The sequence below is a fragment of the Salmo salar genome, chromosome 19, assembly GCF_965601325.2.
Source record: "Salmo salar chromosome 19, fSalSal1, whole genome shotgun sequence".
NCBI lineage: Eukaryota > Metazoa > Chordata > Actinopteri > Salmoniformes > Salmonidae > Salmo > Salmo salar.
Window position 1 is genome coordinate 5,587,026 of NC_138309.1, and position 17,438 is coordinate 5,604,463.

A 17,438-nucleotide genomic window follows, 5' to 3' on the forward strand; every position below is an offset into this window, starting at 1 on the left:
TACCCGATTTAATCTGGTTACCACTCCTACCCAGTAACTAGAATATGCATATACGTATTACATATGGATAGAAAACACCCTAAAGTTTCTAAAACTGTTTGAATGGTGTCTGTGAGTATAACAGAACTCAAATGGCAGGTCAAAACCTGAGAGATTCCTTTACAGGAAGTGGCCTGTCTGACCATTTCTTGAACTTCTTTTCCATCTCTATCTTTTACTAAGGATCTCTGCTCTAACGTGACACTTCCCACGTCGTCCATAGGCGCTCAGAGCCCGGGAAAAAACAGAATGTCGTCATTCCAGCCCCAGGCTGAAACACATTATCGCCTTTCTCAAGTGGCCGATCAAGGGACTCTGGGCTTATGTGCGTGACCCGACCGCCCCCGCCTTTGTGATTTTTTCTTCTGTTTGCCGAAAAGGAGATTCCCTGTCGGAATATTATCGCTTTTCTACGAGAAAAATGGCGTAAAAATTGATTTTAAACAGCGGTTGACATGCTTCGAAGTACGGTAATGGAATATTTAGATTTTTTTTGTCACGAATTGCGCCATGCGCGCGACCCTGATTTACCATTTCAGATAGTGTCTGGGACGCACGAACAAAACGCCGCTATTCGGATATAACGATGGATTATTTTGGACCAAACCAACATTTGTTATTGAAGTAGCAGCCCTGGGAGTGCATTCTGACGAAGACAACAAAAGGTAATCAAACTTTTATAATAGTAAACCTGATATTGGTGAGTGCTAAACTTGCCGGGTGTCTAAATAGCTAGCCCGTGATGCCTGGGCTATGTACTTAGAATATTGCAAAATGTGCTTTCACCAAAAAGCTATTTTAAAATCGGACATATCGAGTGCATAGAGGAGTTCTGTATCTATAATTCTTAAAATAATTGTTATGCTTTTTGTGAATGTTTATCGTGAGTAATTTAATAAATTCTTAGTGAATTCGCCGGAAGTTTGCGGGGGGTATGCTAGTTCTGAACGTCACATGCTAATGTAAAAACAGTTTTTTGATATAAATATGAACTTGATTGAACAAAACATGCATGTATTGTATAACATAATGTCCTAGGGTTGTCATCTGATGAAGATCATCAAAGGTTAGTGTTGCATTTAGCTGTCTTCTGGGTTTTTGTGACATTATATGCTAGCTTGAAAAATGGGTGTGTGATTATTTCTGGCTTGGTACTCTGCTGACATAATCTAATGTTTTGCTTTCGTTGTAAAGCCTTTTTGAAATCGGACAGTGTGGTTAGATAAAGGAGAGTCTTATCTTTAAAATGCTGTGAAATAGTCATATGTTTGAAAAATTGAAGTTTTTGTATTTTTGAGGAATTTGTAATTCGCGCCACGCCTATCATTGGATATTGGAGCAGGTGTTCCGCTAGCGGAACGTCTAGATGTAAGAGGTTTTAACAAGAGCTCTCCAGTAGGTGTACAAAAAACATTCAAGGGCCATTTTCTCAAAAGTGGAGTAACAAGTTTATCAACTTTCAAAGCAGAATTACTTTCCCATTGTTCTTCAACTGCAGTTTATGATATCCCATTTTGTAGCTCTGAGTCTCAACTTTTATCCAATGTAAAAAACACTATTTCAAATTTTTCAACATAAGACAGAATCGAGGCGGTGGGTCCCATATGGTTAAAATTGTCATTTTGTATCCATAACTCTATCAATGAATTTGAGAATGGTTACATTTCTCTACCCCCAATTATTCAGCTTTTTACCAAAACAGTGGTGGGGTGGGCCTTGTTGTTTTTTGAACTGCATACTGCCCCTTTAAAAACCAATGGGTATATATCAGGATTAGGAACATAACATATTCCCAGATGGCAGATAGCATGTGTGTCTTACATGAAAAAACATCTTTACATTAATGGGGTAAACCTACTCTAAGAGTATGAGGCTGTTTGAGAGAACGTTTGTGTCCTAATCAACCCATCCAATGTGAGCACATCTGTTGTTGAAGTACAATAGATCAATAAGGCTACAGTATTCTAGCAATAGTTGTCACGTCTACTCCCGCTCCTCCACTCTGGCATTTGACGTCGCTGGTATACTAAACAGGCTCCTTCATTATGCACACCTGGTATCAATCATTACGCGCATCTGCATGTTATCATGACGAGCAGGCACACCTGGACTCCATTACCTAACTAATTACCTCCCCTATATCTGGCACTCTCTTAGGTTCTTTAACCTGTCAGTATTGTTCCTGTTTTTATGCATAAACGCTACTTTAATGTTGTTTCCATCCATGTTTGTTGGTGCACCTGCTTCTCAGCATCTCCGTTACAGAATACTGACTCCAACAATGGAAGCAGCAGGAAAACAGAATATCTCCCAGACGGTGGATGAGCAGGGATACCTTTTACGTCAACACCATGACCAGCTGACACAACTAGGGATGGCTATGGGAGAGGTTCTTCGCAGTGATCAACATCTCGAACATACCCAGGAGGCGTTGCCGTCAACTAGCGGAGGATACTCTACAACCAGTCAACCCAGTGAGCACGCACACCAGCCCATTCAGCAACCCTCTCATGTCAGCGACGCCCACGGTTATTTCTCTGCTGACTGGGCGGGTGTTGGAATGGGCCATGGCCATCTGGGAGAGCGAGGAAGAGCTAGATTCATATGAAGGGTTCATGGCTCTGTTCAAAATAATCTTTGATCATCGCCTGGAGGGCAGAGGGGGTGGTGAGCGCCTACTCCAATTACTGCAGGGGGCCCAGATGGCTGCCGCATATGCGCTCACTTTCCAGTAGTAGCACTGATCAGCATTCAGCAGATGGAACGAGCCGGCGCTTTGTACACTATTCAGAAGAGGTCTGCGCGAGAAGGTCCAGACGGAACTGGCCTGTCGGAGACAACCTCTCCTTGGACACACTCATTGCGATGGCCATCCGTCTGGATAACCTACTTGGGATGGTTGTTACTATCATCGCTTCTCTCCCTCCCTCAGTGGACACTCTCAATCAGAGCCTGAACCCATGGAGGTAGGGGTCACATGCCTCCCTGTGGCGGAGTGACGCAGATGGAAAAAGCTAGGGATCTGTCTCTATTGTGGTCAAGGAGAGCTCCAGCAGTGTCCGGCACTTCCTAATCCAGGATCCACAAGAGCAGAGGGACGATCACGTGATCTTCCACCTCCTGGGGCAGGAGTGAGTATTCCATCTTCATCACTTTCTCCGAAACTATATTTTTGGTGTCTATCACTCTAGTTGACTGTGCCGCGGTGAACTTTATTGACCAGACCCTTGCCTCCTCTCTTAACCTGTTGTGGATAGGGGGCACTATTTTCACGACCGGGTGAAAATAACGTACCCGATTTAATCTGGTTACTACTCTTGCCGAGAAACTAGAATATGCATATAATTAGTATATTTGGATAGAAAACACTCTAGTTTCTAAAACTGTTTGAATGGTGTCTGGGTATAACAGAACTCATATGGCAGGCCAAAACCTGAGATTCCATACAGGAAGTGGCCTGTCTGACAATTTTCTGGTCCTTCTGTTGCCTCTCTCGAAAATACAGTATCTCTACTGTGACATGACAATTTCTAAGGCTTCCATTGGCTCTCTGAAGGTGCCAGAAATTGGAATGGGATCTCTGCTGTCTCTGGGCAAGGTCCAGGAGCTCTGTTTGTGAGTGGTCAGCCTAGTGGCTCAGAGCCTGGCGCGCACGGGCACGAGAGTACACCTTTTTTCATCACCTGTTTGAATGAATACAAGGTTGTCCGGTTGGAATATTATCGCTATTTTATGAGGAAAATCGCATAAAAATTGATTTTAAACAACGTTTGACATGCTTCTAAGTGCAATAAAGGAACATTTTGAAATGGTCACGAAATGCGCCCGCGCGTCACCCTTCGGATAGTTACCTGAACGCATGAACAAAACGGAGCTATTTGAATATAACTATGGATTATTTGGGACCAAAATAACATTTGTTGTAGGAGTGCATTCTGACGAAGAACAGCAAAGGTAATCCAATTTTTGTAATAGTAATTCTGAGTTTACTGAGCCTCGCCGTTGGCGTGTGTCTGAATAGCTAGCCGTGATGGCCGAGCTATGTACTCAGAATATTGCAAAAGGTGCTTTTGCCGAAAAGCTATTTTAAAATCTGACACCGCGATTGCATAAAGGAGTTCTGTATCTATAATTCTTAAAATAATTATGGTTTTTTTGAACGTTTATGCAGAGTAATATAGTAAATTCACCGGAGGTTTTCGGTGTGTATGCTAGTTCTGAACATCACATGCTAATGTAAAAAGCTGGTTTTGATATAAATATGAAATTGATTGAACAAAACATGCATGTATTGTATAACATAATGTCCTAGGCGTGTCATCTGATGAAGATCATCAAAGGTTAGTGCTGCATTTATTTTTTGTGACATATATGCTTGTTTTGAAAATGGCTGATTATTTCTGGCTGGGTACTCTCCTGACATAATCTAATGTTTTGCTTTCGCTGTAAAGCCTTTTTGAAATCGGACAATGTGGTTAGATTAACGAGAGTCTTGTCTTTTAAAATGGTGTAAAATAGTTGCTTGTTTGAGAGAATTTAATTGTGGTATTTTAGTCGGTTTTGTATTTTGCACCGTGCTATGCCATTGACTGTTGGCTAGGGGTTCCGCAAAAGGTTAACATCCTCTCATACCCGCTCTCCTCTCCTTTCCCAGTTCAAGCCGTCGATAATCGGCCACTAGGATCCGGAACCATCACCCAACCCCTCACCGTGGAGTCCATTCATCAGGAGAACATCTCCTTCATCACCAGTCCACAAGATTATCCTCGGCCTCCCTTGGCTTCAATGGCATAACCCCAACATCTCATGGTCGAGGATGAGAATCAGACTGGTCACCCGAATGCCGGATGACCTGCTTCCACATCCCCTGTAGTTCCATGTCGGTTGAGAGTCCTGTGGTTGCCCTTCAGCCCCACATCCCAGAGGTATACCAGGACGTGCGGGAAGTATTCTCCAAGACCTGCACCACTTGTCTTCCTCGTCATCACCCCTGGGACTGTGCCATCGACCTGCAGGCAGAGTCTGCGCCTTCGCGTAGACGCATCTACCCTCTGTCAGTGGCTGAGACACAGGCCATGGAGGATTACATCCAAGAGGCACTCCAACAATGTTTTATCCGCACGTCCACTTCTCCTGCGTCGGCTGGTTTCTTCTATGTGGACAGGAAGAATGAAGGGTTACGTCCATGTATTGATTAGAGGACTGGCAGTCATCGAACAGCTCTGCGGGGCCCGGTTCTTCACCGGACTTGCGGAGTGCATACAATCTCATCTACATCCGGGAGGGCGATGAATGGAAGACTGCATTTAGCACAATGTCTGGCCACCACGAGTACTTGGTGATGCCATTTGGCTTAGCCAATGCTCTGTCAGTGTTCCAAGCGTTCGTTAACGAGGTGTTCGGGTAATGCTCGGATGCCAGGTGGTCGTGTATATTCATGACATTCTGGTCTACTTGGCTACCCTGGAGGATCACATCACTCACACACAAGCCAATTTCATCAAAAGGCTGTCTCCTTAGGCTACCAAATCAGCCCGCAGAGAGAGAATGAACGTAAAGAAGGTAGTTGCGGTCCGGTCATGGCCAGTCCCAACCATCATAAAGGGTTTACAATGTTTTTTTGGGGTTTGCCAACTTCTACCGCCATTTCATCAGGAACTTAAGCTCCGTCGCTGCCCCTCTCACCTCTCTCCTTAAGGGTGGTCCCCGTAGGTTGGTGTGGAGTCCAGCAGCCGACGAGGGACGTTTCACCTTTGCCTTATTGCTCAAACACCCAGATCCCACAATATCCTGTGGGGGCAGTTCTGTCTTAACGACAGGGTAATCCAAATAAATTGTATCCGTGTGCATATTACTCTAAGAAACTGTCCCCTGCAGAGAGGAATTACGACATCAGTGATCGAGAGCTCCTGGCGGAGAAGTTTGCATTAGAGGAGTGGAGACTCTGGCTGGAGGTCGGCAAGGAACCATTCATCATCCTCACCGACCATCGGCACCTGGAGTGCATACGGACAGCAAAGAAGCTGATTCCGAGCCAAGCAATTTCTTCACATGGTTCGACTTCAAGCTGACCTATTGCCCAGGTTCAAAAAACAAAGGCTGATGTCCTGTCTTCACGATTCGGCAGAGGGTCCAGAATGCACCTATAATCCCATCCTCCCAAGTAGTTGTTAATGTGGTCTGGGACGTAGATGTGGACATTTGCCAGGACCTGGAGAGGGAGCCCGCACCCACTGTCCTCCTGAGCGCATCTATGTTCCCACGGGATAAGGGATCGGCTGCTGACCTGGGCACAGACCGCTATTGTTGCTGGACATCTAGGTATTTCTCGCACTACCCAATCCATCTCTGAGAAGTACTGGTGGCCCACCTTGGCGGGGGATGTCACTTGCTACGTCAACTATTGTTCCCTATGTGCCCAAATTTCCCCCCGTAATGCTCCAGCAGGGAAAATCCTTCCCGTGCCTCAGCGTCCCTGGTCTCATCTATCCATTGACTTTGTTACTGATCTCCCCGCTGACGGTTTCACCACCATTTTGGTGGTTGTGGATAGATTTACAAAATCCTGTTTAATCGCTCTTTCTGGTCTCCCTACTGCTCTCCAGGTTGCTGAGGCACTATTCCAGCAGGTCTTCTGGCATTATGGCCTTCCGGAGGACATCGTCTCTGACCGTGGCCCCCACTTCACGGGTATGGAGAAGCTCGGGGTCACGGTCAGCCTCACTTCCGGGTATAAGCCTCAGTCCAACAGGCAGGTGGAGAGGATGATCCAGGAGTTGGGAAGGTTCCTGAGGCGTCACTGTCAGGACCGGCAGGGAGATTGGGCTTGATTCCTTCCATGGGCGGCGTACGCCCAGAACTCGCTACGTCACTCCTCCACTGGGTTGACCACCTTCCAGTGTGTTCTGGGGTTTCAGCCTGTCCTGTTTCCGTGGACCCTGGACCAGACCGATGCTCCTGCGGTTGATGAGTGGTTCAGGCCTACAGAAGTGTGGAGCGACGCTCACGTGAGAATCCAGCACGCCATCCACCGTCAAAAGACGCAGACTGCCACCGCAATGTGACCCCCTCCATGTACCACACTGGGGATCATGTCTGGTTCTCTCAGGAACCTCCCGCTGCGCCTGCCCTGCAAGAAGCTGAGCCCCTGGTTTGTGGGGCCATTCAAGGTGCTCCGGTGGGTCAACGAGGTGACGTATAGATTACAGCTTCCCAGAGACTACCTCAACTCACGTTCTTTCATGTCTCCCTTCTCAGGCCGGTGGTTCTTGGTCCCCTAGCTGATGCTGTCCCCCACGACACCCCCCTAAGACATCAAGGGGGGTCCGGCCTATGCCGTCACATCTCCACTGGACTCCCGCCGTCGTGGGGGTCGGCTCCAATATCTGGAGGACATTCTGGATCCCAACATCATCCGGGAGTTCCACCTTCATCTCCTCGTCCTTAGGGCCGTCCCTCTGGCCGGCATCGTCCTACGGCTGGAGCCGCGTGTCGAGAGGTTTACTGTCACGTCTCCTCTCCGGCGTTCTACGTCGCCGGTATACTAACCACCGGTCATCGCGTGCACCTGTACATCATGCGGCACACCTGGACTCCATTACCTCCCCTATATCTGGCACTCTCTTAGGTTCTTTCCCAGTCAGTATTGTTCCTGTGTTTATGTGTAGACGCTACTGTTCTGTTGTCTCGTTCCATGTTTTATTAAACGCTTTACCTGCTTCTCGATTCTCAGCGTTTCTGTTAGTCAAGCTGCTTGTGCTGAAAAGCCTTGTTAGTGCACAGATCAAATGAGCTTTAAATGTTCTCTTTTTCGGCTTAATTAAGACAAAAGAAAATCATAGTAGGACATATCCTGACACCAAGCACTATAACTATTTGAAATGGCATAAAACATGGCAGCCTAAAGTTGTTGCTTTCCAAATTTTACAGCCCCTTAACAGTTTAAACTAGACCAAATGTAAATAGGTCTTGCAATTACGTTAATAGTTTATGAACTATATAATGATTTAAATATGCATACATGAGGGGAACCCTGATATACACAGTCAAGTTAGTTCAGACAGGGAGAAGTAGGTGAGGCCAAATGTAAGATCAGAGCTATTAATGTAGAGCCCAAAGAAAGGTTGGTGGACCAAGATTGAAAGGTCTGATTAGGAAGGAAGAGGTGGTTTTTGCATGGTTACGTCTAGGATATTGTACATTGAACTCCTTAGATCTGGTTGGAAAGCATGTGATTGGTTATGTACACCTGAAGTGTACAGTATGTTTGAAACAGTGATGCATGTGTTTACATTGTTTAAGTACCGGTATGTGGACGAGGGGGAAAGATTGTGTAGGGTCATTGAGGGATTTGGGGGTTGGGTGAGGGTTTGTTAGAAGTTAATTTTCTTAGTAGTACAGGATCAGGTGTGAGGGTTTACTTTTTCTTAATGTTTATTTAGTCTAAGCTGTGACTGAATACACACTCCAGTACTTTAGGTGGCGGCATTTCGGGAAGTGGCATTGTCCCAGAGGAAGAGGGTGCTTCAAGTCACGCGGCTCAGAGCTCAACCTCTGGTGTGCTTTGGGGTAGCATTGAGTGTAGAGGTGGATCAAATGAAAATAAATATTCCTTATCACGTTTCAGGTATGACCCAGATGCAGACAGTGTCAAAGAAACAAAAGTTTATTTCTAATACGGGCGGGCAAACGACAGGTCAAAGGCAGGGGTCAGTAATCCAGAGAAGGAGCAAAGGGTCCAGAACCGCAGGCAGTGTCAGGGCAGGCAGGGGTCAATAATCCAGTGAGGTGGGGTAAGGTATAGAATGGCGGTCAGGGCAGACAGAACCGGGAAGGACTTGGAAACAGGAGCAGGGTAACAAATGCTGGTAGGTTTCACAAACAAAACTAACTGGCAACAGACAAACAGAGAACACAGGTATAAATACACAGGGGATAATGGAGAAGATGGGTGACGCCTGGAGGGGGGTGGAGACAAGCACAAAGACAGGTGAAACAGAATAGGGTGTGACAATTCCTTGTGTTTGTGACGCTCGCCGTTTGGTAAGACGTAGACCCTGTGGCAATGGCGAAACTGAGAATAGCCTGTCTGTCTTGAGTTTTGACACAGAGTTTCTACCTGATAAGGTTAGGGTATATTTGCTATTCTGTGAGGGTCTATGTTCCGATTCCGCTTTGCCAAGGATTCGGACACGTTGCAGTATTGTGTAAAAGGGAGATCCCACGATGTGAGAAATGTGCAGGAGGGCATAGTCACAGGGAGTGTACAATTGGGGTAGAGAAAGCATTGTGTTAAATCTGGGGGTGCCCATGCAGCTGGGGATACGAAGTGCCCTGTGAGAGAGAGACGGGTTGAGATTGCCAGAGTTCAAGTGGGGCAGAAAGTTTCCTATGCTGAGGCATTGAAGACAGTAGAGGATAGCCCAAGGTGAGTAGTCCTTAGAGAGAAAGCCAGAGAGAATGCGTTTTAGTAAGGTTGTATTTCTTGCATTTATAGCCATGGTGATCAACTGCACTGTACATATGGAGCGGAAATCACAGAAGATAGATGTGTTTGTTGCAGCAACAGATAAATATTTGGGTGTGAGAGAGTTTAGTGCAGAAGATCTACAGGAAGAGAGAAGGTGTTCCATCCTTCCAGCCCGACGGCCTAGTGTAGGATCGTTTGGGGCCAAGTAATGGATGGGTTGGTGGGTTTTTGGTGATAGTGTATAGGTGCAGGGTTAGATGGTGGTGCAATTTAGGTTTTTTCCGTTCCCCATTTTTTTTTGGTGACCAAAATGTGCAATCCTCAGAGCTCCGGTATCAAAATTAACATCACTAGTAGCTATTATGTTAAAGGTTAGAATTATCAAAGGTAGAAAGTTGTTGCTTTGTTTGTTGAAACTGTCTCTGGGAAGTGACGGTTGTCAAAACGTTAGCTAGTTAATGTTAATTAAAACAGGCCAAAGGGGATTCGTTAGCTAATAGACCTTGCTTGGTTGCCTTTTTGTGCAGATCATTCCATGTATCATTCTGTTTGTGTCTAGCAAACAATGTTAAACTTTGAACATAAAATTAGCTACCTTAGCTAGATAGCTAGCTAGGTCAGATAAGGTTTGAACATTGATAGCGAGCTAGCAAACTTTCATAAGAACTATTTCATAAAATATAACTATACCCCCTCCCCCCCCCCCCCACCATAAGATACACAGCTAGCTAGTTTGATAGGGCTTTCAGTCATTGTAACCAAATAAGTAATTGTATTCCTTTTTTAATCTATGTTAACATTATAGCCAGCTACACAGCGTTAGTTAAGTTAGCGAATGGTGCCATCGTACCGGCAATATTAGGGGACGCTACCTTTAGCTAGCAAATATCTAACTATCTAGATATCTAGCGTTTGGTCACAGACAACCAAACTAGCCAAGATTTTCTACCTGCCTGGCTAGGTAGCTACAGACTTGTGACATTTGGCAAAGCGACATCTTCAACTAACTACAGGCTTGCTAGTTAGTTATATCCCTCTTGCTAGTTCCCTCTTCACTCCGGGAGACCTGTACACATTGGATACACCAATGACCTTACAGGTCTCCCAGAGCGAAGAGGCTAACCTGTTAGCTGACGTTACCAATAATAGTTTTCCTGTCAGAGAAAACGTCTCGGTATAGGTCCTAAAAGTTATGACGTTAGCTGCCTAGCCAGTTATTTAGCTAGCTATTTATGAATATGCCGGAAAAATTAATATCTAGGTTACACAGTGGTTCCTCCTTTAAAAGTTCCGTCATACTACGGGATCCCTTGCAGGCTGCTGCAGCATTCTGTGGCATGTTATCTATTTGTCAGACATTTTTTCTGTTAATGAAAGTTATTGCTAGTTTGACCACAAGAGGGCATCTTTGAGAAGCATTTGATAGTATTCCATATTGGCATTACTAGAGAATTTAAACGCTTTTTGTAATAACATAGTATATGGGATGGATTTTAAGAAATTTGGCTTAATTAATTTGATTAATATTATGATGTTTCTATTTAGATTAAAACGAAACCCTCAGGGTTTCCATTAGGATAGAATGGAAAATATGGCGCTGTACAACTTGACGGTTGGGAGTAGGCTACAGAATTGGACGATTCTAAATTGTTTGCCTTCATTAGACAACTTTGTTCCAATATTTCTGTAAATCAGTGATGTTCATTCCCATAGTAATTCATTTTGGATCCATAACTAAATCAACATCTGCATTTCGAAAGAGTATTTTTATAATTATTTTATTAACGAAATGTGTTTATTAGGCTACTGTGCAGTCTACGATATACACTAGTAAACATGGGAAAGTGCCCAATTCCTTACATAAGGGAGAGCAAGCAGGCTATGTCTGTACTACAGAAGGCAGGGCACTCGGGAGACCGGTGTTATATCATAGTTGTGATGTCATCACTATTATTCTACAATGTAGAAAATAGTAAAAATAAAGAAAAATCCTGGAATGAGTAGGTGTGTCCAAACTTTTGATTGGTTCATGCTTAATTAATTTCATTAATATGATGGTGTTTCTAATCCATGAAAAATTTAAAACCATTAGGATGGAAGAGAAAATATGGCGCTGTACAACGTGACGCTCATAAATTCAAAGCGTTGTCAGATTGTCAGTTTGTCAGCTCTCAGAGCGCACACTGGACGTTCTGGCTGAGGAGTAGGGTTGATTTGAGTATTCTGGCCTTACAACGGCAGTCAAGCACCCAAGCTAACGCTGGCTAGCTTGCTAGCTACTTCCAGACACAAATGAGACCACTCTGACCATTTTGCTCACCCTAGCAGAGCTGGTAAGGCAGTTTTCGTGTTAACCAGAGCGTTGGTGACTGTAACTGTGCTGCTGGAAACAATTTAATTTGGCTTTTTGCCAACGTTTACTGACACCGGCTAAATTCAACGGGTGTTGAGCGCTCATAAATTAATTATTCTGCGCTCTGGTACACTCAGATGAGGGTGCTCTGAAATTGGTGTAGATAACAAGAGCGAATTTACTGAATGTCCATTGAGAACGCACAACGTCTATACCATTTAGCTAAGCTAAGAATGACGGAAATAATCAAGTCAATAAACGTTGGGTAGTTAGATAGCCTATAGTTAAATTCAAGGGTTCACATACTTTTCCCACCCTGCACTGTGAATGTTTACACGGTGTGTTCAATAAAGACATGAAAACATATAATTGTTTGTGTGTTACTAGTTATTGTTGTGACTTAGGTGAAGATCAGATCAAAATGTATGACTCATTCATGCAGAAATCCAAATATTTCCAAAGGGTTCACATACTTTTTCTTGCCACTGTATAATCAATAGATGACAGTTCCCATTCAAGTCAAGACTGGCAGCCATTGCTAGTGTACCCATGAGTTTAACAGTCAAATTGTCAGGGTTAGAGATCCAAAACCCTTCTATGGATTATGTCTATGGCCACATCGCAATAAGCCGTTCCACAGACAGCAGGAGCATTAGGAGTGGGGAAAAAGTGCCAGTGCATTGATAAGCACACCAAAGATGGCATTAACAATAAATAATAAGATAAAGATGGCACTTTTTAAAAAGCCTATTTCACACCATAGCCTGCTGAATTTGCAAGATAACTTTTATTTAATTTTGATTGTCACAAATGAAAAGGTAGCACTGACTCGCCTATGGGTTGATGTTTCAGCATTGTCTCGAGTTCCAAGAGGCGCAATAGCTCCTCTTCAATCTCAGGAGGCTAAAGAAATTTGGCTTGTCACCCAAAACCCTGACTAACTGCACAACGCATCACCGAGGTCAAACTACCTGCCCTCCGTGACACCTATATATATTTTTTTTATTTATTTATTTCACCTTTATTTAACCAGGTAGGCCAGTTGAGAACAAGTTCTCATTTACAACTGCAACTTGGCCAAGATAGAGCAGAGCAGTGCGACACAAACAACACAGAGTTCCACATGGGATAAACAAACATACAGTCAATAATACAATAGAAAAGTCTATACACAGCGATGTCACAGGAAGGCAAAAAAGATAATCAAAGACAACAACCACCCGTGCCACTGCCTGTTCACACCGCTACCATCCAGAAGGTACAGGTGCTTCAAAGCTGGGGACGAGAGACTGAAGTACAGCTTGTATCTCAAGGCCATCAGACTGCTAAACAGCAATCACTAACTCATTGAGGCTGCTGCCTACATGGAGACCCAATCACTGGCTACTTTAACAAATGGATCACTAGTTACTTTAAACAATGGCACTTTAAATAATGCCAATGTAATATGTTTACATATCTTACATTACTCATATCATATGCGTATACTGTATTTTATACCATCTATTGCACCTTGCCTATGCCGCTCAGCCATCGCTCATCCATTTATATGTACATATTCTCATTCACCCCTTTTAGATTTGTGTGTATTAGGTGGTTGTTGGGGAATTGTTAGATTACTTGTTAGATATTACTGCACTGTCAGAACCAGAAGCACAAGCATATCGCTGCACTCGCATTAACATCTGCTAACCATGTGTATGTGACCAATAAAATTAGATGTTGATTTGAATTCGACTAGCCATGTGTGACATGCACACACAGTTACAAGCCTGCCAGAGTTAGCGGCAGGCGGCGACCATTATCCACCGTCATAGTACGGATGAAGCCTGACCTGGAATGTGAAGCTAACTGAAGCTAGCTAGCTTTATAAAAGCCTGAGTAGAACACCACTCTAGTGATACACGCACTAACCACCAGTCCCTTGTATCTCTCTGTTAGTCTAATGGCTGATGTTTGTCTAATGGCTGGCATTCCAGTGAGATGTTCAACTAGGAGACACAGAGTCAACTCCACCTATTGTTTCCTCTCCATGTACATGTGAGTATTCTCCCCTTAGCTCTTCAACGGCTCTTCGATGTCTTTTTAGAAGGTTTAGTAATGCATTATTTGCCTCGACAAGTACCCCATTTACAACCAGAATACCTGTATTTATACTGGTATTCCTTACTGATAAGACCATGTCAATTTTTGTCTCCTTCCCATCTATCCCTCTCTCCCCCCTCAGTGTTCCTCTGGAGAGGCATGCCTTGGATGAATGAGCCCGAGAGAAAGCAACCCCCCAGTACCACCACCTCATCTCACTGAAGAGCCACGAAGGCAAGACTGAGGAGTACAGTACCATGGTCTAAGAGAGAGGCAACATGAATGAGTAGTGTCGAGGGCAGGTGCGTCACGAGAAGAATCACAGACCTACACTTATACATGATCATATACAAATGTTTAATCCGGTTAAGAACTTGCTGTAAACTCACTCCACAGCTAGCTTGAAATGTTGTGGATGGAGCCATCCAATTGGTACCTTTTGGGTGTTTCAAACCGTTGGTATGTTGTCAAGGAGGACAGTCATTTGTTTGCAAGCAGAGGATCGCTGGTTTGTGCCCAGTGTGGGACAGGGACAGTGGAGGAAGATATACTGGTTTGAGACCAGTGTGGGACAGGGACAGTGGAGGAAGATATACTGGTTTGAACCCAGTGTGGGACAGGGACAGTGGAGGATGATATACTGGTTTGAGACCAGTGTGGGACAGGGACAGTGAAGGAAGATACCCGGGCCCCGAGTACCACGATGAGGATGACCAAAAGAAGATGGAATCAACAGATTCGACACAAGATCAAGCGTGATCTTATACAACATGTTTCCCAAACTCGATCCTGGCCAAAGAGTAACAAATACTGCTACAATCAAGGTAAGAATAGACATAGCCATAACGTTCTACTTATATTTGATAAAACTGTCACGGCATTATGCTATTATGTCATTTCAGAGAATTGTTTTAATTAGCTATTGTAGCTAACTAGCTAGCTACATAAGGTGGAGAGGTTGGTTAGATTCAACAAATGTAATGTTTGTAGCTGATCTGAGCTCATGCATGTTAGATAGTTCATCTGCTTTGAATGTAATTGTGACTATGGCTGAGATAATTTAATAAAATAATTATGTTGAGGGTTAATGTTGTCAAGATACGATGAGTTAGCTAGCCAGCTAGCATACTTGTGCCATAAGTGGGCTGCTCGGACGAGACGTGAACCCGGGAGCCTGGCTAGATTAGATAGCTAACAACTGACATTACAACATAAACTAACAAAACAGATACAATTTCAATAATGTAAGCTATCTGGCTTGAATTCAATTTTGAATGTGGCTTAGATGAATGTGGCTGAGAACAAAAATATAGCGTCAATGTTGTCGGGATATAAGTAACGTTATCTAGCTAAAAACTTATGTAGCAAGCTACTGTTGCTAGGAGAGGAGAGAGTGGCTATGTTTCAGTTTTGCTTCACAGCTTGGTACATAGACCTTTTAGATTTCCAATGAAGGTATGCTGCATTTCTCAATTTGAATTCGACTGCATGATCTGTAATCCTAATTCTGTCTATCTTTTTCTGTTTCTCCTTCAACAAAAATTAAATATTAGCCTGTTAGCCCCAATGTAATTTAGTTAGCTTACCTTCATTCTTTGCTGTAAAAGATAACAGAAAAAATATTGTTTTTAATTACATCAACAACACCTTTCTCAGATATTCAATATATATTTTTCTGTAATTTGAGTGTCACTGTTGACAATTTGGTGGATTTTCTTAAATGTCATTGTAGAGATTTTCTATACATCCTTCAAGAAAGAAAATGAGAGAGTGGATCGCGGCACCATCAGCTTGCCATTTCAGGAATTGAGTTCTCAACCGCTGTGCCACATTACGTTCCGTAATATGGAATATTGACTGAGAAATTATAAGGGCGAAAAACTCTCTTTAACATACATTGCTAAAGTCACGTCTATAATAATACAATTGTTTAGCCAACATTTGATAAGACTTGCATCTTAAAGGCGATAAGGAGATGTCACATATTTTCCAATCGCAAATAGCCCTAAACATCCATACTTTTTTTGTGACGCTAAATAAATAAATACATACATACATACATACATACATACATACATACATACATACATACAAAAAATGTACTAAGTTTGATAAGACTTTTAAGTACCTTCAATATTCTTAAATGTCAAGAAAAGTCCATAAAGGTTTTTATACAGAGGAAAGTGAACTCTTACCTCTCTGACTACTTGAATGTATGGTTCAAAAGTAACCATCTCCTTCATTTATATATGACATCTGAGCCTCACCCCAGACATCCCTTTCAGCCAATAGTCATCTCACATGTATCGTATATTTGCTTTGGCCTCCAATTCCATGGTGTTGTGTATGTGATTTAAAGCCACAATCTGGATTTTGTTTCAGCCTAATGGCAACCCCTGAGGTATCGGGCGGAATATGTGTATATGTAACCACTTTGTATGAAATTATATGTTCTAGACTATGGTAAAGTATTTTTGGTATATGCTCCAGGAGACAATTAAACAGCTATGTTCTCACTCGAATTGTGTTAAACTCCCTCAAACAAACCAAAACCCCCTCTCTCATTCAGTCAGTTTTTTCAAGTGAAGTGCGACTTCTTGTTTGGTTTGACAGTTTTTTTATTAAAAGGTGCTTCTTTGCTACTTCATTGTGAATATAATTTTTCTCAACAATTAACAATCAACAATGTTTATTAACAATCATTATCCGTTTCTCTTAGCCCTGGGCTAATGGTACTATTCCTCGAATATTGTGCGTTGGATCCAACCTTCACATTATTTAGGGTCTTTGGCAGCCGGCTTTGTACACTTCTCATTTCTTGTTTGGGTTGGTCACCTGTTGTTCTGCTTTTCCTGTGCACTTTCTCAATGTAGAAGAAGTGCTCCTGGCTAAAGTTGCATGACGTGGCTTCTTTGTCCCATTCTCTCATCTTAGTATTGTTACCAGATCTTTGAAGCTGTTGGCAAGCATTAGTGTGTATGTGGCAGCGGCGGCCCGCCCATTAGGGCGTTAGGGTCGGTGACCTACTTGTGATAAAAATAAATAAATAATTGTTATAATTAAAAAAATATATATATACTGCTCAAAAAAATAAATGGAACACTTAAACAACACAATGTAACTCCAAGTCAATCACACTTCTGTGAAATCAAACTGTCCACTTAGGAAGCAACACTGATTGACAATAAATTTCACATGCTGTTGTGCAAATGAAATAGACAACAGGTGGAAATTATAGGCAATTAGCAAGACACCCCTAATAAAGGAGTGGTTCTGCAGGTGGTAACCACAGACCACTTCTCAGTTCCTATGCTTCCTGGCTGATGTTTTGGTCACTTTTGAATGCTGGCGGTGATTTCACTCTAGTGGTAGCATGAGACGGAGTCTACAACCCACACAAGTGGCTCAGGTAGTGCAGCTCATCCAGGATGGCACATCAATGCGAGCTGTGGCAAGAAGGTTTGCTGTGTCTGTCGGCGTAGTGTCCAGAGC

At 43.3% G+C, this 17,438-nt stretch overlaps 1 long non-coding RNA gene across 1 annotated transcript in view; it reads right to left on the reverse strand.

The window, feature by feature from the left end:
* Positions 1-15,548, reverse strand: part of LOC106578346 (uncharacterized) — a 28,380-nt gene extending 12,832 nt beyond the window's left edge. The window contains exon 1 of the long non-coding RNA XR_001322426.3: positions 15,533-15,548. This is a non-coding gene — a long non-coding RNA (uncharacterized LOC106578346). The remainder of the gene's footprint in view (positions 1-15,532) is intronic.
* Between the last annotated feature and the right edge of the window lie 1,890 nt (positions 15,549-17,438).